The 24581-nt window shown below is 49.9% G+C and overlaps 1 protein-coding gene across 1 annotated transcript in view; it reads right to left on the reverse strand.

The window, feature by feature from the left end:
• The window catches only part of Arhgap35 (Rho GTPase activating protein 35), a 102597-nt gene extending 86014 nt beyond the window's left edge, over positions 1–16583 (reverse strand). Inside the window, exon 1 of the mRNA XM_051162454.1 lies at positions 16463–16583. The gene's annotated coding sequence lies outside the window, so the exon portion shown is untranslated. The remainder of the gene's footprint in view (positions 1–16462) is intronic.
• Positions 16584–24581: the final 7998 nt, after the last annotated feature.

The following is a 24581-nucleotide window of genomic DNA, read 5'->3' on the forward strand; positions in this document are numbered from 1 at the left end:
TGAGGCAGGGTTTCTTCCTGAACCTGGAGCGCACCAATTTACCTCGGCCAGTGAGCATCTGGGATCCTCCAGTCTCCGCTTCCCCAGCACTGAACAGCAGTCATGGCCCAGTGCTGCAGCATGGCTGCAGTGAGTGCTGGGGACTGAACTCAGGAGTTCAGACAGAGCAAGCCTCTACTGACTGGGCCTCAGCAACAAAACAGGTGACACGCAGGATCCCACATCTTGTCAATGCCCCGATGGGTAACAGTTGTATTATCACTTCACCTAAGTGAAAACAGAGGCCTGGCTGAGGCTAATGAGCTCTGGAGCTCTGGTATTCAGATCTCAAAGCCCACCAAACACAACCTGACACCATACAGATTACTGGGCAAGATAAGACGTAAGATGAATGACTGAATACCTGGGCTTGAAAAGCAAGACTGTTTCAAATATGAAGACACAGCAAACAATCAGAGAAGAGACAAAGGTTTCAGAACCAAATTAACAAACTTTCAAAAGAACAACTTACACATTTCCTTTCTTACAACCTCAACAGCAGAGTTCTCCTGCACCAAGGACCTCTCCAGATCAGTGTCAGAAAAACAGCACTCGGCCTCTACAGTACAGGAGGGACAAAATGAGGCCATGGGGCTCAGCATTACTTTAAACCAATGGCTCTAAGCTTTTTGGGTCATGAATTCCTTTGAGAATTTGATGAAAGCTACAGATCCGCTCTATGCAGAAAATAAACAAAACCAAATTCAGGTTACAGCCCAAGAGCATCCTAGGGATCCATGCATCATCCTGAGAGCATCGCAGAATCCTCTGCTTATCGCCTTTGCTCTGAATCTGTGCTTTTGGTCATGTCTAACTGAGGCCATCCAGACAGAATGAAACTTGAAGGCTGGAGTAGGAGAAGCCAGAGTACTGCCATCCCTAGGTAGCCTGGAAGTTACCGTGTAGCTCAGACTAGCCTCAAATTCAATCTTCCTCCTCCCTCAACCTCTCCGGTGCCAGAATTAAAGTCATGTGCCATCACACTTGACTACATTTTAGATATTTAGCTCTTATTGACTAGTTTACTAAGTAACAGGCTTAAAATAACACATACATTATCTTTTATGATGACGTGAGCTGTAGATTCAAGTAGTACAAGAAAAGATCATGCTGCATAACTAAGCAGGGTTTTAAAAACAAAACCTTTCTCCAAATGGGACCCCAGGGAGCTTGAAATACAAGGAAGCCTACACAAAAACTATTTCTCCTCTCTACAGAGCCGAACTTCCTTCTCTGGCAGAACTGTGGCTCTCTTCAGCACACACAGACACAGAGAGATCACAGTCACCCCTTTCCAGGATATGAAGGAAACTGTGAGTAGAGCCTGAGGTGTAAGCAGGAACCTTGCTTCTGCTGTGTAAGTTATTTCTTCCACCAGCATTTCCTGATCACTGACAATGCCCAGACACCCCTGGGTTATGTGCCTACAGAAACAATGACAGAAGGCCCTGACCAAAGGTTCTGACATGGGAAGGACACGACACAAGCCAAAGGAAGACAGAAGAGTGAGTACTGAAGGGCACTCAGCATGAGACAAGGCACTTCCTTCTGCATGTCACGGAAGGCTTGTTGGGGAAACAAACAACGTAAGCTATGTATCAAGAAGTAAACAGAACCTAGTCACTTCTATTTACCCCATAAATCAATTCTCAGTGCTATACAATGGCTAATAAAATATAAATGCTATATAAAAAAAAAAAAAAAAAAAAAGAAGTAAACAGAATTAGTCAAGCTATGTCTTTAGGTTGCCTTTGTTGGTTTTCTTCAGTCTGACTGAGGGGCAGCATACAGGAGACTACCTCAGATACAAGGCATATGAAAGGTGGGTGATATAGCTCAGGTGGTAGTGTCTAGCATGCATGAGGCCCTGGGACCAACTCTCCAACGCCAAAAGCTGAGCATGGTGTGGCATGCCTGCAACACCTACCTGCACACAGGAGGCAGAGCCAGGATGATCAGGAGCAGGTGGGGGGGGGGTGGTTCACACCTTTAATCCCAGCACTTGGGAGGCAAAGACAGGCAGATTGTGAAGAAATCACTGCAAGGCTAGCACCAATGGTCAAATATGTCCACAATTTCTCAGATGAGGAAGCTGAGGCAATGTGACCTCATCTGAGAAGTGGGACCAAGCACGGTATCAAGCTCACAAGGGTGTGTGTTGTGTGCATGGTGTCTGGCAGCCAGGGAGGGCATGGTGCTGGCTGTTATTATTATTACAGTCATCTATATGCAGCTTGGAGGATCTAGTTTGTCTGGCTGAAACCTCAAAGGGGTTCTTACCCTAGAGGTGAGATCCCAAGGGAGAGGGATGATGTGCTGACTGCTGCATTAGGATGGCGTCTCATTCACCCTAACAGACACCTTCCAATCATGTCCTATGGGCTGTGAGGGCGGCTGCACAAGTGCTGCAAGCTGGAGGGTCACCGCAGCCTTGGGCACCCAGGTAAGTGCTGGTGTCGGCTTCCCCAGCCACAACACTTCATCCAGGCCGCGGGGAATGGCCTAGCACACACGGAGTGCTGTTCTACCCCCAATACTGACAAGGGAACAACAAAAAGAACTCGTCCCAGTGACGCCCTCATATGCCAGGCACTCACTAAGCACCACCGACAACCCCACCTTCAGAAGGGAGAGCCAGGCCGGGGTGGCGCACGTGCCTTACTCCCAACACTTGGGAGGCAGAAACAAAGGCACGTGCATCTCTCTGAGTTCCAAGACAGCCTGGTCTAAGTAGTGAGTTCTAGGACAGTCAGAGCTATGCAGACAGACCTTGTGCTCCCCCCCCCCCCAAAAGGAGGGAGAGCCGGGCACAGTGGCTTTCCACAGAACCTAACAGGAACTGGGAATACAGCTCAGCCAAGGCAGTGCTGCCCAGCATGCAGGAAGCCCTGGATTTGATTTCAGCACAGTGGCACCGTGTAGAGGCAGGACTATCAGAAGTTTAAGATCATCTTTGGCCACATAGCAAGTTCAATACCAGCCTAAGCCATGTGAGACCCTGTCTCAAAAGAAACAAAGAAAAGAGACAATTCCACTCCTCCGAGTTCTCCTACTGGCTGGGAAATGACACATTCAAGTCTTCTCTGCAGCACTAACTGGGAGCACACATGTCTAACAGAACAAAACTCTGAATATGAAATGATTTCCCAGGACATTAAATAAAAAAAGATACTAACACAAACTACAGCACGACACCACTCAAGCAAAAGGAGAAGGTGACACATCTACACCTCTGGTGAAACATGGATGCCTCCAAGGAGGGCGACAGGGCAGCCGGGGACAGGGGCAAGGGAACAGCACAGGGTGCTTTATGACTGCTGACTCAGAGCCCTAGGAACATGTCACTATACTGAAACAAGTGACGTGTGTTGAAGAGCAGGCTGAAGAAATCCAAGCATTCAGGGTCTCAAAACATGGCTGCCGGAGATGCTGAAGGCTGAGCAGGGAACTCACCAAGCAGAAGGGCCGAGAGGGGGCAGAGGCAGGTGGATCGCTGTTGAGTTCAAGGCCAACCTGGTCTACAAAGTCTAGGACAGGCAGAAGTACACAGAAAAACAATGTCTCAAAAAACCAAAACCAAACAAACTTTCCCCCCACCATCCTCTCAGCTGGTCCTTAAATGCACTAACAAGGCATTTGCCGAGCACGGACCATGACCCAGGACTCACTTTTCCAAGCTTCCCAAGCCTACCATTAGAACTTGGATTTGCACATTCACTGTGGCGGCGGTCAGCTCTGCTCCACTCTGCTCAGGCTCAGTCTGTCTTGCCTAAGGGGGTTCAGCCTTAAGTGAGAGGGAACGGACTGGGACAAGGTGCAGGCAGCAGCCTGCCGAGAGCGAAAGTGGCTGAGGTCTGGCCTAGGGCTGGAAGGTCTGACAAACATTAACAACTGATGTTTGGCCTGTGACCAGGAGTTAACATCTCCAAATATGAGATACCTGCTGATAAGACCCCAAAACTCAGTATGTCCTGGGGGCAAGCTACTAGCAGTTGGGTTGTGGAGATAGCTGTTCAAAGAGCAAGTGATAACAAGGCTCGCAGCTGGTCTGCTCAGGTTACCCCAGCAAATCCAGCCTGGGGCAGCCTAATGCTTACCTGGACATTGCTACACTGTCCATCCTTGCCACAAGCTCAAGGGTTTCCCAACTTTACAGCGTTCTCATCACTCTTAGCCCATGGTGGTGAAAGATTACAGCAGGCAGAGTAGGTATTGAGCCCATTTTATAGACAACTCACAATAAAAATAAACCATCAGCCTCCCGTCATAAGGTTGGTAAGAAGCAAATGACAACAGCAGAGAAGACTGGACCATGTGAGGAATCCCAGTAAGGACCAAAGTACTTGGGCATCCGGCCAGGCTTCTCCTCAAAGCCTTACCTCCTGGAAGAAGTGGCGACACCACAATGAAGACGGGGTCGCTTGCAGCCCAGGCTGCCCTCAAACGCAAATGCTTGATTTAAGCAGTGGAACCCAGGGAACACTCTATGAAGTGAGCTTAACCTCCTGCCAGCTCCCCGCACCTTTTTTGGAGACAGGACCTCATGCAGTCACAGCCGGTCTTAAAATTCTAATCCCCTTGCCTCCACCTGCCATGCGTTGAGATTACAGGTGGACATCATCATGCCCAGCACAGGTCCTGCTGTAGAAATAAAAATAATGCAACGAAGCTGAAGGCGTGAGCATGGAGGCCCTGGGTTCTTCTGGTCTTGGGACCAGAACAAGAAGAACAACACACACACACCCGCACACAGACAAATTCTCACAGAGTGGCCTAAAGCCTTGGCTTATTTACTTTATTTTACTTATAGGGTCTTAGTTCCTAGAGGTCCACCTGCCTCTACCCAGCCTTCATTTTTTAATTTAAAACAGAAACTTGCTACGTACTCCAGGCTAACCTCAACACAAGTTCCTCGGCCTCCTGAGTGCTAAGATTACAGGCATGCCTCCACTCCCAGCCCCACATTTGCTATTTCCTCCTCATACGCTCCTTCACACAGCGACTGGCCCTCAGGTCTTCCGGAGCTAGCCCTCATGAGCAAACACTAGTGGCAAGTAAGAACGCATGTGCCACGCACATGAGTGTTCTGTTAAATGGCTAATTATGCCTTCTTCCCTGTGGTGCTGGGGATGAAGTCGGACTGTGCACCGGCAAGCACTCCACCACTCAGCTACACACTGGCCCAAATTACTCCTTATTTAAGAGAAACATGAAACCGGACTGGTTTCCTAAAAATGTTTTTTTCCTCAGATGCAATCAGTCTTAGACCCAGTCAATGCATTCTTGCATTGAAATGTTTAGTCACACTTAATTCTTTAAGATAAGATCAGGAAGAAAGAATCAGGCCACTGGCCTTCTAAAACGTGTGCTTTTGGGTACAGAAACAGTGTGCTCCCTGTGCTGCCTGTAAGGGAAGAGAGGACTTTGTTCCTGAGTGGCCCACATACTTGGGGAGCAGGATGCTCCGTTTGTGTACCTGGCTGCAGAGGAGGTGGAAGACTAAACACAACTTCTGTTCTTACGCCCGTGAGCTACAAAGAACCAGTCTGCTCTCCTCTGCTCAGCAGCTCCTAACCATGTAAAGTATTTGAATAGATGGGATTAAGCAGATTAGATATTCAGTAGAACTATGCACATCTTTTTTGAGACAGGATCTGCAGCTCGGGCATCAGGTAGGCCAAAATGTCCTAGCTTGCTGAAGAGGACTCTGAACTAACTCAACAGCCTTCCCCTCCCACCTCCCGTGGGCTGTGCTATTGGCTTAAATTACTTAACTCTTTAAAAAACATTTTGGCCCATAAAAGAGAAAGCCTAGGTCAGGTTTGCTGACACATTGCTGTAATCTCAACCCTTTGGAGGCTGAGGCAGGAGGATCTCCAGTTCAAAGTAAGCCTGAGCAATCTAGTGAGACCCTTGTCTCTTTCTCTGCACCGTAACCTTTGCCACTAACGCCCCCCAAAATGTGAAAAAGACATAACTAACTTCATAGCTATTCCTGACTTTGACCTGACTCTCCCTGAACCAAGAACACCTAGGGGACAAGGGATTTGCTGAACAGAACTATACTCCAACTGCCAGCCACCAAATTGACTGTAGGTCTCTTCGGGAGATCACTGTGTGGAACATTCTGGAAAGGGAAAAGCAGATCAGAGAAGCTTTCCACACAGGCTGGTTAGCCAGGTAGCGGTAGGCCAGCCCCTCGCTCCTATGTCTCAATTCTCCACCTAGAAGCTGCCAATGCTCCCCACCTGGGAGGGTGACTGGGCGGCAAGGAAGGAGTGCTTGGCAGCCGCTGGTACAAAGGAAGCAGTGGCTGCTGTTAATAATTAATTCAATTACGCTATGAGAAAGTGACTGCCCTGGAGGGACTAGAGTCCAAAAGATCTCCACGTTCTTAATTTCTTGTTTTTCAGCATAATTTTCTTTCGTGTTTATATAGAAAAATATACAGTACAACCAACTTGGTTAACTTTTTTTTCTTAAATCAAGAATCAGGCGTAGTGACACATGACTTTAAACCTAGCACTGGGCAGATCTCTGAGTTCAAGGCCAGCCTGGTGTACAGAGTGAATTCCAAGGCAGCCAGGACTACACAGAGAAACCCTGTCTCAACCCAACCCCCGCCCCCAAAAAGAAAATACACTCCACAAAGCTGCCCACTGACCTCCACACATACCTAGTGGCATGCACAGCACCCCTCGAATCTGCCTATGTTAAAATAATTTCTCAAAAACATAGTAAAGGAGTGCTGGCTGGAGAGATGACTCAGTAGCCAAGAGCACTAGCTGCTCTTCCAGAAGATACAGTTTCAATTCCCAGCACCCACAGAGGCCCTTACAAACATCTTAACTCCAGTTCCAGGGACTCCAATGCCTTCTTCCTGCCTCTGAGGGCACCAGGCAGGTGTGGGGTGCAGACATACGCACACAAAACACCTATATACATTAAATAAATATTTAAAATAAAATACATTAAAATCCAGCTGGCATGGTAATACACACCTTTAATGTCAACAGAGCAGATTCAGGGGAAGGGAGGCAGATCCCTGTAACTTTGAGGTCAGCCTTATGTACACAGCAAGTTCAAGGCCAGAAAGGGTTAAGTGAGACCTAGTCTTTAAAAACAAACCCGCCAGGCAGGTAAGAGAGCTTAGTGGTTAAGGAACTTTGCTGATCTTGTTCATGACCCAGCTTCTGTTCCCAGCACCCACATGTTGGCCACAGCCATCTGTAACTCCAGTTCCCGGAGATCCATTGACTTCTTCTGCCCTCCTTGGGCACAGGCATGTGATGCACAGATAGCTATATGAAGGTAAACACACACACACCATGCACAACTCAGGAAAAACTGGTTCTCAGATCAAACTCGACAACGCAGATAGCTCAACTAGCCCCTCAGCACAGTCTCCCTTCCCCTCTTCCCGTGTTTTAACTGGATTCACCCTGTGTAGCTCTACATCCTGCTTTCCCCACACACACCTAATTTTGTGTGCACTTTCCCATGTCAAGTATTCTTGAAAAACATTTTTTAAATGACTTCAGACTCTTCCATAAGTAGTGATTCTCCTAAGGTTAAGACATTTATATGTTTTTCTATTAAGTTTATAAACGTCACTATAGTCAACATGTTCATATAGGCTCTTGGTCTGCACCTCTGTTTCTTAGCCTACACTCATAGGCCAGTGTGGTGCTGCATGCTTGCAATTCCAGAATTCAGGGGGCTGAGGCGGGAAACTAGCCAGCACTACACAGTGAGATCCTTGCCTCAAAATTATTTAATTATCAGGACAGTGGTGACACATGCCTCTCATCTCAGCACTGAGAGGCAGAGGCAGGCAGATCTCTGAGTTCAAGGTCAGCCTGGTCTACAGAATGAGTTCCAGGACAGCCAGGGCTACACAGAGAAACCCTGTCTCAAAAAACCAAAATTAGTTAATTAAACAGGTAACTATGTATACATCTACAACTGTATAACTCTTAAAATTTTGCCTAAGTGGCTGGGCATGGTGACACAGAGCTTTAAAAGCCCAGCATTCAGGAGGCCAAAGCAGAAGGGTCTCTGTGTGCTCAAAGCCACCAAATTGTACAAAATATGTTTCAGGTTAGCCAGGGCTACAGTGAGACCTTGACTTAATAATGTGTATATGTATATGTACACATATGTACACACACACACACACACCATTTGTTGGGGCTAGGAGGATAACAGTCAGTGGTTAAGAGCACCTGCTACAACTGCAGAGGCCCTGGGTTCAGTTCCCAGTACCCACATTAGAGGCTTATACTCCCTTATGCCTTCAGTTCTGGGCACCTAACACCAGCGTCCTCCACAGGCACCAAGCTGTGGAGCATGTTCATACAGGAACTCTCAAACCCGCCACCCACGAAGTCAGTAATAATAATAATGAAGTTAACTTAGAAAGATCTGTGTTCCTCATAAACACATCACAAGCCCAAAAGCCACTGCCATTTTCATTCTTTGTGGCTTTAATGCTGGGCACATGCCAACAGCTGGGGCTCACTCCCTTAGCTGTCAGAATCTGTCCTCCCTTCTCCATTTCTCAGAAAGGGTTCTGTCTGCGTTCAATTGACCAATCAGAGGGAGACATTTCTTAGAGCCCGGCAACAGTAACAGCTCGGAGGGTATAGCGGTATCAGAGCACCATCCCGCCTGCCCGCCCCAGGTGGTCCTCACCCTGAACCATTCTGCTGAAGACACAGATTTCAAAACTCCAGTAAGCTTGTATTAATGCAGCGCTGACTTTCATTTGTACACAATCAATTTGTTACTGAACAAAGAGCCCTTTTTAATTACCTGTGGCAATTAACAATGATCATTTTCTTTTGTCTTATGCCTAACAGAGGCTCCAAGGGATAAACCACAATTTTGACCTTTCATTTAAATGCAGATAGGAAAAGGTTCAGCACAAATGCACACGTATTTCTTTTCTTTTCATTTATGTGTATGGGAGTTTTGCCTGCATGTTTGTTTGTGCATCCTGTGTGTCTGGCGCCCACGGAGGGTGGAACAAGGCAACAGAGCCTGGAACCGAGTTACAGACAGTGTGTCACCTTGTGAGTACTGGTAATAGACCCCGGGTCCTCTGAAAGAATGTATTCTTAAATGTCCTGTAAGTGGGAAGGCTATGCATTAGCCACAGCTGGCTAACATACTCTCACCCCAAAGCCGTTTTTCAATTGCAAGTCAGTATTACTAAATAATTATAGTGAGCTGGGCAAGACCACCCAGTGTATGGAGGGTCCTGCTGCCACATCTGACAACCTGAGTTTGACTGAGTTCAATCCCCAGGTCCCACATAGTGGAAGGAGAGAATTGACTCTCATATGGTGTCCTCTGACCTCCATGTATGTACACACACACAAATAAATGAACAAATGTAATATTTGTTGTGAGCAAATAAGACGAAACTAAGAAGCAGTGCTTTCTCCCTATACATCTAGGTATGTTTTCTTTTTGTTGTTGTTTGGTTGGTTGGTTGGTTTGGTTTTTTGAGACAAGGTTTCTCTGTGTAGCCTTGGCTGTCCTGGACTCACTTTGTAGACCAGGCTGGCCTTGAACTCACAGGGATCCGCCTGCCTCTGCCTCCCAAGGGTTGGGATTTAAGGAGTGCGCCATCTTTAGTCTCTTAAGTACGTTTTAATGTTTTGCATTGGCTGACTACAGTTCTAGAAATGGAACCCAGGACCTGATGCATGCCAGACAAAAGATGACCACTAAGCTACACACCCACCTCCTAACTTTTTGAAAGTAAATTGACAAACTATGGCAGTATCACACCTATATATTTCCAGTTGCCTAACGAATATTCTCAAAAGAAAAAACCCTTGGCAGGGGCTGTCCGTCAGTGGTGGAGCACATGCCCAGCAGCAGCTGTTCCAGGGCTCCTGCCCAGCACCGAAAAGCAGCACTCTAGAGGTACTTAAATATCTCTCTCCTAAAAAAAATATGAAGTAAAGCAGTCAATACTTGGCGAAACATTTGTAGCTTCTGTTACTTTACCTAATTTTATGATACCTGGATTTAACAAAAAAAAAAAAAGACCAAATCTCACAACATGTTGGCTAGACAGTAAGGCAGGGTAGGAGCCATCTGACACACTCCCTTCATTCTGCAAGAAGGAAAACAGTCTTCCCAAATTACACAGCTAGTAAGTCAAAGGGTCAGGATGGGAGTTTCCTCAACATTTTTTCTAGTTTGTTTGTTTTTTTAGGGGGTGTTTTTGAGACAGGATCTCATGTAGCTCAGGCTGGCCTTGAATTTATTAAGTAGTTGAGGGTTGCCCCTCCTTCCACCTCTCTAGCATGGTGTGTGCAACCATGCTCAGCTGTGTGTGTGTGTGTGTGTGTGTGTGTGTGTGTGTGTGTGCGCGCGCGCGCGCGCACGCATAGGAAGCTTTCTCTCAATGGCCTAATTTCAATTGCCAGCTTGCTGCAGTCACCACAGTGACCAGGAAGAGGCCGGAGAAGAACAAAGGTTTATGAAGACATAAACAGATGCCTGCCCAAGTCACAGGGCTCCAGAGTCCCTAACAGAGCAGCACTCCTTTCGTAAGGGAAGGTAGGCAAGGTGGCTATTTGCAGCAAAAACAAATATTACATTCTTGTAACGATGCTTCATGCTGGAGGTGCCCAGGTCTCCACTGAGCTCAGTGGTATTCCTCAGTATCCGAGATATGCCCACAAACGAAAAGTCAGGTTGACAGGTGCTCACTTATTTTTACAAATTCTTTTTTTCCCCCTCATGAATTCTTTATAGATAAAGTCTGATAAAGTATTGTATCAAAAGTTAAACAGAAATAAGCTTTTGGGAAGATGAACATGAACGATTTGTTTGCATTTCTTAATACCAGCAATTCAAGTGCTATTCAGACCATTGCTATTTGAGAGCCTAGGCCAACAATGACTCAGCTTGAGAAATTCCCTACCATTTTATAAAAGAGGTGTAGGCTGAGTTATATAGCTAATACAATCTGGAGAGAGAGAGCCCCCCCCCCATGCTATAAACTAATTTCCATGTGAATGCCTGAGAAAGTGGCAGTGTTTATTTTCTATGGGGGGGTGGGGAGAAGAAAAAAAAGCACCCACAAGGGTAAGGCTGTTCAGTCTCCTCTAAGCCCTAGAAAAGCCCCATCTCAGTTGTTTCAGAACATGACAAGGGCAAACGGGGGATCCTAGTACAGCGCGGGGTGCTGAGCCCCAGCATGTTCTACTGAGTGGAGTCTGCCATGACGGAAGGACTTCTTCAGACGGGTCTCCAGGCCACTGGAAAAGCAAGCTGTCCCCAATGCTAACTACTTAGGGCCAGGCCTTGACAGAAGGCAAGCCCTGCTCCTGTCCCGTGCTCTTCACTATGGCAGAAGCCTACAGCATGACCCCAGGCAAGCCTTTCATTTCCCCACCTGCGAAGGAGGCGCTGATTTTCAAACTAGGTTCCTGCAAACTCCAAGGCCTAACAGGGCATTTCTGCCAGCTGCCTTCCCTCTACAGGCGAATAATCTTGGGGTTTGTGAAACAGAAATTTTAAAGAGGTAAATGATTAATCAAACATCACACAGACTGGATAAATTATACCACATGTGGTACAATGCAATCCCTAAATTTTAGAAGCAGAAGGATGAGCTGAAAGCTACCCTCGGCTACATGTCCAGATAGAAGCCTTGTGAGATACTGTCTCAGAAAAAAAATAAAATAAAATAAATGAACAAAGACACTGTTTAAACTGCCAGGTGGCAAATGACAACAATCCCAGGAGATGACAAGAAGGGGCCTACCAGAGGTCCAACACCTTTCAGGAGACCTTAACAGGCCAAGGATGGAAAAGCAATCTAAACCATACGACCTTACCCACCTTCAGCTGTGACCGCCTGCTCTGCTCTATCTGGAAGACTGACCACACACACAGCCCACGAGGCTATGGCTTTCCACTACCTATGCAACCTGCACTATGGCCAGACTGTCCTTTTCCAAAAGTCACCATTCGGGCCGGACACCTGCAACCGTCTGTCTGGAATGAGGAAGACTGGTGGTTTCTGACTTGTTATTTTTCCTGAAGCACCATCAGGCCAGTTAAAAAAACAACAATAACAAAACAAAACACTGGAGGCAATGGGCAAGGGAGAGGGGGCATGAGCACAAAGAAAGGTGGTTTTCAAGAGACGGGGAGGGGCTGAGAAAGGACCAGAACTCTTAGCAGGCTAGTTCTAGAAATCTAGACAGGGTAAAGAGCCCTTGAAGACATGCTAGTGCGCTGAAAAAAAAAGTCGTCTGCTGCCATCTCTTGCCTCACACTCCGCCCCAACTGGCACAGAAACTGCTCCAGAAGGCCAAGGCTACCACCTCACATCTCTGTAGCACCCAATCCCATAGTGACAGCAAATGTCAGTTCTGGCATTGGAGCCTCCACCACCATCAGAGAACCATGACAGGCCTGGACACCAGTTCCTAGCGGGGAGGAAAAGCATCTCTTTGTTCTGTCTGTCTCTTCTCTATTATGTGAACTCCAGCTTTGAGCACGCACAACTTTAGGCTGCCTGTGTTAGGAAAACTCTAGAAAACACACACTGTAGCGGTGCTGCACACACAGTCGTTCCTATTCTCAATTAGGTGTCACCGCCACACTAAGAATGAAAAACAAGACAACTGTTTGTACTGGCACGGGGAACACAAACTCTAAAATAAATTCAGGAGACTGTGACACGAGGCCAAAGAAAGAAACCAAAGTTAACACCCAGCATCAAAATCCCCACTCCCCTCGTCAGAGTTTAAAGTCCTGCAGTGCAGTGGCGGCGGAACAAGCCTAGCAACGTTCCACACTGCCTTCCAACCACAGTACAGAACTGAGAAGAAACAAGATCCAAACCCAGAAAACCTACAGTCCTAAAAAGCTAGGAGAGCCACACACATCTATTGTACAACCCCCCCCACCCCCGTGTTCTTGTACACAAATGCCCTAACATTGGATGAGTCAATGGTCTAATTCTGTAGATGACAGTGAAGGGTGGTTTGTTTTTTTTTTTTTTTTTTTTTCAAATGTGTTCACACAGAACTATTTCTAAGCAGGTGCTGAAATAAACAGTCTCATCATAGCTCAGTTAAGAAAGAAAGCCCTTCCAGTAAATGTGCCTTCACAGCTGGACAGCTGTCTTAATATGCAATTGCCCTAGGCCACAGGGAGGGGGAAAAAGAGCCTTTTGATTTAGATTTATGTTTACTTAAGAAATAAAATAAATAAACCAACTGCGTGCCAGAGGTCCTCTCTCCCAAGTTAAAGACGGCTATGGTCAGGTGGCTCTTCGTAAAAAGCTACCTCTACCTCTGAATGAATTTCCTGAACCCCACCACAAAGTCACCAAGGAACTTAAGGAACTTGAGGAACATAGGGCTAGAAGTAGGAAAGCCACAGTTCACCAACAGCCATCCCAAATCAGCCAGTGCTCGGCAGCTGTCTCCAACTCTACCCAACCAAGTCCTTCATAACACGCAGGCAATTGGAACTCACGAACTGGTTCTCCGCACGCTCAGGAGCTCAGTAACCCCGCACGGGCCCGCCCAGAAGCACTGGGCTCCTGTGGCTGGGGTGCTGGCAAAACCAGACGGCATTCTTTCTTTCTTTCAACAACAACTGCAAAGTGCTTTCCAAACCCAGGCCCTCGCCATTTTTGAAGACCAGGAAGCTGGTGGAGTCTTCCAGGGGGCAGAGGTGAAAAGGGGAAGAAACCTACTGGGTCCAGCCCCACCCCCAAGGTCACAGCATTAACCAAAGGCCAAAGGAGAAGCCAAGACACTTCTCAAGGCCGGAGCAGTAAACATCAAGTGTGGCCACAACACCCCCTCGGGACCTGCAGACTTAGCATTTCCCTGACCCGGAGTAAAACAGATGACTTTTCAGCTGCGGGGGGGGCGGGGGGAGGTTGACTGGGGTGGGGGGGGGGCGACAAAACAAAAAAGCATACTTCTGAATGCTCCCCTGGTGGTGCTGGTGTGGAGGTAGAGGAGTGTAGAGGTCAACAGTCTACAACTGCTCAGAGAGGCAAGGAGGGAAGTGAGAACAGGGCAGCTGCAGTCCCCTTCCCCAAGGACACAAAGTTATTTAGCCCAGAGAGGGAACGGGAGGGAAAGGCGGGGTGGGTGGAAGATGGAGCAATTGGATGAATCCTACCCACCACCACTAACCTTGGTATGAATCAGAGAAATGGGGAGATGCTCCAAGACTGCAGAGAGCGGCAACCAGTGAAGCGCGCTTCTGTAGCAGATCTCAGGAGGACTTTTGAGGATAAAAATCCCAACACTCAGGGCTCCACAGAGACTCTGCAGCCTGGACTGGTGCCTAGAGGACCTTGGTCCAGCCTCCCCCTGGCAAAGGCTGAGAGATGTAGAGCAGGTGATGCAGACATAAAGGGGTAAAGGGGGATTCCCTCAACGCGGAACCTATCGCAGGCAGCCCCCGTAGGAAGCGCCGAGAAGCTGGTTGGGTGGGAGTGAAGTGTTGGAAAGGGAGCCGGACAGGTTCGAGAAAAAGGGGTAGAGCCAGAGAGGAAAGGAGCTGGGAGAGGGGTATCAAAAGAAAATAAGCATCTATCCAGGAATTTGGAGGCGCTAAGAAAGTGGGGGGGGGGGCGGCAGACGGGAATAACAAAAAAGAAACGACACACACCTTCGGGTCAGAACTAATGGAAAGGAGGCTAAGAGGCAGAGCCAAACGGGGCCAGCGAATGAAGAGAAAGAAAAGTCCAGCGAAAGGCTGAACGGAGCTCAATGAAAAGGAAAGGCTGGTGGCTGGCTTAGGTATGAGAGGGACCAAAGGTAGGACACATAGGACACAAGCAGGGCTCAAGTGGTGAAGATGACCAGTCTGACACAGGCAGCGATAGTTAAATTTAAAATGGGTCAAAAATACGTTGACAAATGGACAGCTCCAAAAGGGAGGGAGGGAGGGAGCTGTGGGGAGGGGACACCAAGGGAAGAGAAGGGGAAAGCCCGGTTTAAAAAAAGAAGAAAAGGAAGGAAAGGTAGGAAGGAAGGAAGGTAGGTAGGTAGGTAGGGTAAGCCTAGGAAACGCAGAACGGGCAGAGTGTGGAGGGCCAGGGTCTGCGTCATCTGAGGTGCAGAGGCACGCCAGCAGCCTAGAAGACACAGACAGCAGGTGTAGAGGAACTTACAGAAGATTGGGCGGGGGGGGGGGGGGGGGGGGGGTTGAGGGATGGATGATGAATGGAGCAGAGCAGAGGACCACTGAAATAAGGGGTGGGAAAGAGAGGATACAGCACAACTGAGTGCAATTAGGGTTAGGGCAGAGGTCTTCAATAGGGAATGGCAGAAATGAGACAATTCTGAGGGACAGAAAGGGGGTAAAAGAAGAGGCAAAAAAAATAAAGAAAAAGAGGCCAGGCACTGCAGGGGAGTGCGTGCAAGATCAAAGCTCCGGCAAGGGGCAGAGTTGGCAGGCAAAAGGGTCTGGAAAAAGAGGACAGGGTCTGAATGATAAACGGGAGCAAGCCCTAAGAAGGGAAGGATGCAAGCAAGGAGCATCTGAACCTGAGAACGGTTGAAGCAGCTTAGGGGCATCAGGGAGGTGCAGCAGGTCTGGGCCGGGGAGGGCTGGGGGGGGACATAAGTGTGGGGCTGTTAGCCCCCAAGTGAGAGGAAGAATTAAGTCTAAAGGAAAGACCGGGAGGGCAGCAGTGCCTACATCTACACAGGTCTAGCATGGACCTCCCTGGAGGTGGAACAGCAGGTCCTAAAGGGACAGCTCCTGGGAATGCAAGATGTTCTAAGGCAGTAATAATAACAGCAGATAGGCCAAAGGAGGAGGACGCCTGGGACCTCCCCCCTCCCCCCAAAAGTGATGCTAACAGAAAACAGCTAAGGCAGAAGGGCCACGGATGTCCAAAGTGGGCGTCAGAAGGGATGCAGAGGTCGTCCCAGGAGCACAACAGCCCACTCCAGGAGGCGGCGAAGGGTATGCCTGGGGGAGGGGGGGGAGGAAGTGGGAAAGGTGGCGGCTCAGGATTGGGAGTCAGATATCTCGAGTGGAGGCTGTGAGACATCGAGATCAACCACCACCACCCCCAAGCCTCAAATCGGGTCGTGGTGGGGCGTGTGTGTGTGTGTGTGTGCAGGCAGACGCCGGGATTGCAGGGCTGCGGGGACAGCGGCGAATAGGAAGGGCAAGGCGGGCCGCGCGGGCCGGGCCCGGGCATGCAGCGGCTGAGACGCGGGGACCGTGGGGCGCTTGGGGGGGGGCGCTGCCTCCCCTCCCCCTCCGGCTCCTCCATTGTTCGCGGGCTCCCGGCCCCGCGGTCCCCGCCTTTCCCCCCCACCCTTGGATCCCGCAGCGGGGCGGCGCCCGACGCCTCGCCCGTCCCCCACATTTCCCCCCTCCGCGGGCTCTCCGCCGCACTCACCAGCCTTGGGGGCGCCCTCAGCGCGGCCCCGGCCTCCGCGATCCCGGCCGCAGCGACGGCGGGCCGGCGCCATGTTCCCCTGGCGACTCGTTCCTGTGGCGGCTGTGGCGGCGGCGGCGGCTCCGGCGGCGGGGGGCCGGGCGGACCCTCCCTCGCGGGCTCCCTCCTCCGCCTCCTCCACCACCTCCTCCTCCTCCTCCCGCCGCACCGCGGCTCTCCCTCGGGGCGGGGGGCGGGGAGGGGGAAAGGGGGGAGGGGCGGGAACTAAGGGGAGGGCGGACCAGCCTCGCTCGCTCGCTCCCTCCCTCCCTCCCGCGCAATGGCGGCGGCGGCGGCGGCACCTCCTTCCTGCGGCCGCCGTGGCCGTGCGCGCGCTGGAGACCCTCTCGCCAGTGCGCGTGCGTTTCTGATGTGTTGTGGGGGGTGGGAGTGCCGGACGGTGGATAGCAGCCCTATGGGGACAAGCGCGCCGCGAGGACGGCAGCCCGGGAAGGCTGGCTGGCTGGCACGCGCGGACACGAAGGGCGCCGAGTGCGCGTGCGCGCCCGAGGAAATCGCCGCTACCCGAGCGGCTGCGGCGCCCGATTCACGGCGGCGCGCGAGGACAAACCGCGCAACTGGCCCCGGGAGGGCACGGCGGCAGGGGGGTAGGGGGGCTTGGGGGGGAGTGGGCTCAGTGCGCGTGCGCACGGACGGCTGCAGCCTGCGAAGCCACGGAGGGGAGGGAGGGGGTGCGCCCGGCCCTGCGCGCTCCGGGCTGCAGATCCCCGCAGCCCCTCCCCACACACAACACCCCGCGCGCGCCGGCTCCCGGAGAAAGCCAGCTCTGAGAGGCAAATGGCCTGGCTCCTGAGGGGCGGGGACTTGGGGGGGGCTCCATCCCGCTCGCGCGGGACCTCACCAGCCAATGGGAGATGGGGGGAGGTGGATTCGCCTGGTCGAGCTGCAGCCTCGGGTTAACGGGGGATTGGGGGGGCACAGAGAGAGAGAGAGGGATGGACGTAACGTGGGGTGTGGAGGCGGGGCTGCGAAGGAGGGAGCGTACCCAGGGGGAGAGCCTATTGGGCGAGGGGAGGGGGCGTGGTCCGCCACAGCCCAATCCGAGCCTCGCAGTTGGTCGGCCCGGAAGAGTGGGCGGGGACAGAGGGCACGTGCTCTTTCCCGGGCGCTGAAGAAAAAAAAAAACCTGTGGGCCGGGCGCGTTGATACAGGTTGCTGGTGATTTCACCGAGTGCTCGGTCCCGGGCAGAGGGAGGGCAGGCCCTGCATTGCAGCCTGGGCCAACCGGGTCATCATCGGGCAAATGACAGCATACCACATGCCACCTTGGGTGCTTGCAGGGGAAATGGTGATGGGAGAGGGCTCCCCTCTAATCCCCAGTTTCTCTGGGAGCCCTCCGGAAGGATGGATTGTGAAAGACAGGCTTTCCCGGCGCCTGAATAAGAAGTGTGTGGAATGCATAAAGGAAGCACGTGTTTCCTAGGCGGCGTTGCGCTACTTTTCATCCGTAAAGTGGGAATAATAGGACCCAGCTCAAAAGGGCCGCTTGCTTGGAGGATTGGGTGCGGTACAATGGCCCCTATGGCCACGATTCCCAGTGGGGTCATCGAACCACTAGAACGCCGTAAAACATGGGAGCTCCCCATACAGTAACATCTATAATAGTCGATGAATTACTTTCAGCAAGGGATTCACCACGACATCAATAGAACAACTATGAATATGTTATGCTGTAAAGAAAGAAATGTGAGTGTGCTCTCTTATTTATATCTCCCAACTGGCCTCGGGTGACTGAAACATCAGATAGCAACATGGGAGTTAAGGGAGAGCTACTGTGTCTCTAGATGTACGAGGGGGAGGGGGGTTGGCGTAGGGGAATGACTATTTGCTAAATAAAATTACATGTGCACAAAACCACTCCAGCAATGAAGCCTCTCATTTAGAGTCTGTTAGGAGGGCAGGTTCTGAAGAGAGTAGTTCTTCTCCAGCCTGGTCTACAGAGTTCCAGGATAGCCAGAGCTAAAACAGAAAAAAAAAAAAAAAAAATCTTAGCCCTCAGGAGGCAGAGACCAGCTTGGTCTACAGAGGGAGTTCCAGGATAGCCAGGGCTACACAGAGAAATACGAAGAGGGAGGAGGAGGGAAGGAAGGAAAGAAGGAAAGGAAGAAAAGAGTGGGTTCGGGGCTAGGGAGATGGCTCAGAGGTTAAGGACACCACCTGATCTTCCAGAGGTCCTGAATTCAATTCCCAGCAACCGCAGGGTGGCTCACAAAAATCTATACTGAGATCTGGTGCCCTCTTGTGGCCTGCAGGTGCATATGCAGGTGAAACATGGTATACATAATAAATAAATACATCTTTAAAAAAAAAAAAGTGAAGCCGGGCGTGGTGGCGCACGCCTTTAATCCCAGCACTCGGGAGGCAGAGGCAGGCGGATCGCTGTGAGTTCGAGGCCAGCCTGGTCTACAAAGTGAGTCCAGGATGGCCAAGGCTACACAGAGAAACCCTGTCTCAAAAAACCAAAAAAAAAAAAAAAAAAAAAAAAAAAAAAAAAAAGTGGCTTCCTGCAGAGGTCCCAAGTTCAGTTCCCAGCATTCAAGTAACAGCTACCACATGTAACTCCAGTTCCAAAGGAACTCGAAAGTCCTGGCCTCCCTGGGCACCTGCACCCAAGTTCACAGATACACACATAGACACATAATTTAAAATAAGAATAAAAAATAGGAGATCACTACCTGGGTCTAAGGTTAGAACTCGTTTGTAGAATGTTTGCCTACATACACAAGGCCCTGGGGATCCACCCTCAGCACAGAATGTCTCAAAGTAGCTAAAAATAAAGATATACTTTTTTTCACACTAGGTGTCCCCCCTGACTATTCAGGGATTGAACATGTGACAGTCCTTTTGCCTCTTGAGTGTTGGGAGAAAATGATGTTGGAGTTGCACCAAGAAGAACAAAGCAGGGGGCTGGAGAGATGGCTCAGTGGTTAAGAGCACTGACTGCTCTTCCAGAGGTCATGAGTTCAATTCCCAGCAACCACATGGTGGCTCACAACCATCTATAATGTGATCTGATGTGCATTGTATACATAATAAATAAATAAATCTTTAAAAAAAAAAAAAAAGAAGAACAAAGCAGAAAATAACTCAGCAAGACAACTTACTATTAGTACTACTGTTATTAGTATTTTCACGAAAGCAGTGCTTGCAGGGAGGTGTAAAGATGCACCAGAGGTTAAGACCACTAACAGTTCTTCCAAAGGACTCAGGTTCTATCACAGCTCGCAACTGCCTGAAACTCCAGTTCCAGGGAAACTGGTGCCCTCTGCTGGTCTCCCTGGGATCTGCACAGACTCGTATAGCGTATAACCATGTGCATAAAAATAAATGGCTGCAGCCGGGCGTGGTGGCAGAGGCAGGCGGATCGCTGTGAGTTCGAGGCCAGCCTGGTCTACAAAGCGAGTCCAGGACAGCCAAGGTTACACAGAGAAAATCTGTCTGAAAATAAAAACCAGCGGGAAGGGGAGAGCAACAAATGCTCTTTCAGGTGATCTGAATTCGATTTCCAGCACCCATATGGTTGCCCACATATAATACCGTTCCAGGGGCTCCGATGCCCTTTCCTATCCTCCACTGGCACCAAGCACACGTACCCATGCAGGCAAACCACTCATTCACATAAAAATAAATAAAAAATAGGCGCATGCCTTTAATCCCAGCACTCAGGAGGCAGAGGCAGGTGGATCGCTGTGAGTTCGAGGCCAGCCTGGTCTACAAAGTGAGTCCAGGATGGCTACACAGAGAAACCCTGTCTCAGGAAAAAAAAGAAAGATTTAAAAAAAATAAATAAAAATTTAAAAAACGAAAACCAAACCCTCTCACTCTTGGAAAGTTTGTGACTGGGCAATGTCTCACTCGAAACTCTTGGTTTTTCCCTTTTGAAGTTTGTCGCCTTTTCTTCAAGTCTCAGGTTGAAGAGTCACTTCCTCTGTCTTTGATAAATGTGTCCACTAGGCAAGGGGTATAGTTCAGCTGTTAGGGTGCCTGGCTAGCATGTCCTGGCGTCAATCACCAGTACCACATAAACGGTATGACAGCACATAGCTGTCGTCACAGCCCTGTGGAGGTACAGGCAAGGAGAGCAAAGTTCAAGGTCCACCTCGGCTACATTGTTAGTGCCAGTAGCTCTGGCTCAGCCAATATACATGCATACATCACACATGCATACATAACTGAATACCAAACAAAAGAGTTGCCATTCAACCTCGTGGTAGTCAAAACGACAAAGTCCTTATCTGCTCATCCCCTGTCCTTTCAGAAGTCTCTCAGTCTGGATCCGATGGCCCATCCCTCTACCATCCTAAAGCCCCTGGACCACCCTGGGTCAGTGCTCTCCCCCTCCCTCCCTCTCCCCCCTTGGTATCTCTGTCTCTGTCTGTCTGTCTGTCTGTCTCTCCTGGGTCAGTGCTCTCCCTCTCCCCCCCTTGGTATCTCTGTCTCTGTCTGTCTGTCTGTGTCTCTCTCTCTCTCTCTCTCTCTCTCTCTCTCTCTCTCTCTCTCTCTCTCTCTCTCTCACACACACACACACACACACACACACACACACACACACACACGTCTGTCTCCACCTCCCGAGTGCTGGGATTAAAGGTGTGCACCCCCACAGACTTTATAATTCTCTCCTGTCGCACGACCCCAGGTCTAGTGCTCCCATCGACGTCCCTAACAGGACGGCTCTAACAGGTGTAAGCACAAGAGAACGGCTCAGAAAGTGTTGTTGTTGTTGTGTGACGGCACCGTTGGGCAGGGCCTTCCCAGCTCTGCAATTCTTCCCACTGCTTAAGAAGGCGAATGGTAGCTGAGTAAGCCAACAACAGGAAGCGGGCTTCCCTGGGGGCAACCACCCCGCGCACCCGCCCCCCCCCCCACTCCAGGATAAACAAACATCCGACTAAACAATTAGCTGACGGAGAGAAGAGCGGGCTGCCGGGTTGGATCTCTGTCAAGATTTCCCAAGCCTGGCCCTGGAGGCCCGAATAGCTGGAGGTCACATCCACCAAGAGTGCTAGGGACCCGGTTTGGTATTGCAGAAATGGGTGGAGGCGAGGTTAACCGGACCAAGACACAGCCACAAAAGTTCTGCAGAGAAACTGGCGATTCGGAAGCCTATTCAGTCTCTCTATTCCTGAGAATTAAACGGAGGGGATGTCGGGGACCTGGGCCGAAAGTCGATGGGCAAGAAGTCGATGATCCTACAGCGCCTCCTACCATCCGAGCAGAAAAAGCTGCATCTCGCTGAAGCTGCGGGGAAATTCGGCAAATGACAAGAATCTTCCGGCTTTGGCCAAAAAGGCAGCCCAGGATGAGGAAGGAAGGAGAGACCGAGGAAGGGATGCTCACAATCACAGCCGAATCACAGCGCTCCAGGAAGGGCGCAAGACATCTCGTGCCCAGATTTTGTTGGAAGAATTCACTATCAATCTGTTTCTATAAACGTGTAAAATTAGCCGAGCGTGGCATAACCCCAACATTTAAGAGGGAGAGAGGAGGGAGGATTGGGAGAGTTGAGACTAGATTGAGCTGTGAAGTGAATTATGGGCTAGCCTGGGCTACTAAAGGCAGCACGGGAAACAGCAAAACCCTGCGTCAGAAAGCAATAGGAGGAGGAGGGGAGATGAAATAAATCTAGTGTAAATTGGAGTAAGGCACAGATCACACCTTATTTGTTTGTTTGTTTGTTTGCTCTTTCTCTTTTTGGTGGCAGAGGGGTGGGAGGCAAGCTCTCCACCACGGAGCTAGTCTTCAGGCTTCTTCTTTTTTTTTTTTTTTTTTTTTTTTTTTTTTTTTGGTTTTTCGAGACAGGGTTTCTCTGTGTAGCCTTGGTCATCCTGGACTCACTTTGTAGACCAGGCTGGCCTCGAACTCACAGCGATCCGCCTGCCTCTGCCTCCCGAGTGCTGGGATTAAAGGCGTGCGCCACCACGCCCGGCTGCTCTTCAGGCTTCTTTTTACCCTTTATTTTGAGACAATTTAACCAAGTGGTTCGGGCTGCTCCGTCTTTCTGCCTCAACCTCTGTAGACGCTGGAGTTAACTGATTTTGCCATCGGGCTCTATTTATTTGTGGTGGTATTCTGTTTTTTGGGTTTTGTTTTGTTTTGTTTTGTTTTTAGTTTTTTCCAGAAAATGTTTCTCTGTGTAACACCCCTGGCTGTCCTTAGACCAGGCTGCCCTCAAACTCACAGATATCCATCTGCCTCTGCTTCCCAGAGTGCTGAGATTACAGGCATGTGCTACCATGCCTGGGGTGTTTTGTTGTTGCTGCTGTTGTTGTTCAAATGGCAGAATTTCACAGTGTAGCTCTGTTTATCCTGGAACTCACTCTATACACCAGGCTGACCTCGATCCATAGACCAGACTGGCCTCAAACTGAGAAATCTGCCTGTCTTTGCCTCCCGAGTACTAGGATTAAAGGCATGTGCCACCCGTCACCTGACATAAAGAAAAACTTTTAAGAGCTGGGCGTGGTGGGGCACGCCTTTAATCCCAGCACTTGGGTGACAGAGGCAGGCAGATCACTCTGAGTTCGAGACCAGCCTGGTCTACACAGGGAGTCCAGGACAGCCAAGGCTGTACAGAGAAACCCTGTCTCGAAAAATCAAAAAGAAAAACATTTCGTCAGGGCTGGCTGGCTGGCATAGAGGCAGGAAGGATGGGGGATGCAGGCAGACATGGTACTAGAGGGGCAGCTGAGAGTTGTGTATTTGGATCAGCAGGCAGCAGGAAGAGAGAAACACTGGGGGTCTGGCTTGAGCCTTTGAAACCCCAAAGCCGCCGGGCGTGGTGGCGCACGCCTTTAATCCCAGCACTCGGGAAGCAGAGGCAGGCAGATCGCTGTGAGTTCGAGGCCAGCCTGGTCTACAAAGTGAGTCCAGGATGGCCAAGGCTACACACAGAGAAACCCTGTCTTGAAAAACCAAAAAAAAAAAAAGAAACCCCAAAGCCCACCCCCACTCTCTCCAGCAAGGCCACACCTCCTAACAGCGCCACCACCATAGGGTTTACGGTGAGCATTTTATTCAAACCACTACATGCAGGTAAAAACACTCATGCGCTTAAATCATTGAAAGAGAGAGAGATCCAGGTCAGTTCTTTCTATACAGTGAGATGCTATTACAAAACAAAACAAGGGGCAGGGGGCCGGAGAGATGGCTCAGTGGTTAAGAGCGCCACCTGGTCTTCCAAAGGTCCTGAGTTCAATTCCCAGAAACCACATGGTGGTTCACAACCATCTGTAATATGATATAATGCCCTCTTCCAGCCTACAAGTGTATTTGCAGGCAGAGCACTGTATACATAATAATGAATAAATCTTTTTCAAAAACAAAACAAGAGCTGGAGAGATGGCTCAGATATTAAGAGAGCTGGCTGCTCTTCCAAAGGTGCTGAGTTCAATTCTCAACAGCCACATGGTTGCTCACAACCATCTATAATAAGATCTGGTGCCCTCGGGCCGGGCGTGGTGGCGCATGCTTTTAATCCCGGCACTTGGGAGGCAGAGGCAGGCGGATCACTGTGAGTTCGAGGCCAGCCTGGTCTACAAAGTGAGTCCAGGATGGCCAAGGCTCCACAGAGAAACCCTGTCTGGAAAAACCAAAAAAAAAAAAAAAAAAAAAAGATCTTATGCCCTCTTCTGGCCTACAGGCACACAGGCAGGCAGAATACTGTATAAATAAATAATTAAATAAATCTGGGGGTTTTGGGGGGGTTGTTGTTTTTGTTTTGTTTGTTTTTCTGAGACAGGGTTTCTCTGTAGCCTTGGCTGTCCTGGACTCCCTTTGTAGACCAGGCTGGCCTCAAAATCACATCCGAGTGCTGGGATTAAAGGCTTGCACCACCACCGTCTGGCTAAGACCCAGTCAAGAAAAGGTGAGAGGGCCGGGCGGTGGTGGCTCACCACCAAGGTTAGGGTTAGGGTTGGGAGGCAGAGGTAGGCGGATCTCTGTGAGTTCGAGGCCAGCCCGGTCTACAAAGCAAGTACAGGACAGTCAAGACTACACAGAGAAACCCTGTGTCAGAAAACAAAAACAAAAAAGAAAAGGTGGGAGCGGATATGGTTGG

This window comes from Acomys russatus, chromosome 19 (genome assembly GCF_903995435.1).
Source record: "Acomys russatus chromosome 19, mAcoRus1.1, whole genome shotgun sequence".
Taxonomy (NCBI): domain Eukaryota; kingdom Metazoa; phylum Chordata; class Mammalia; order Rodentia; family Muridae; genus Acomys; species Acomys russatus.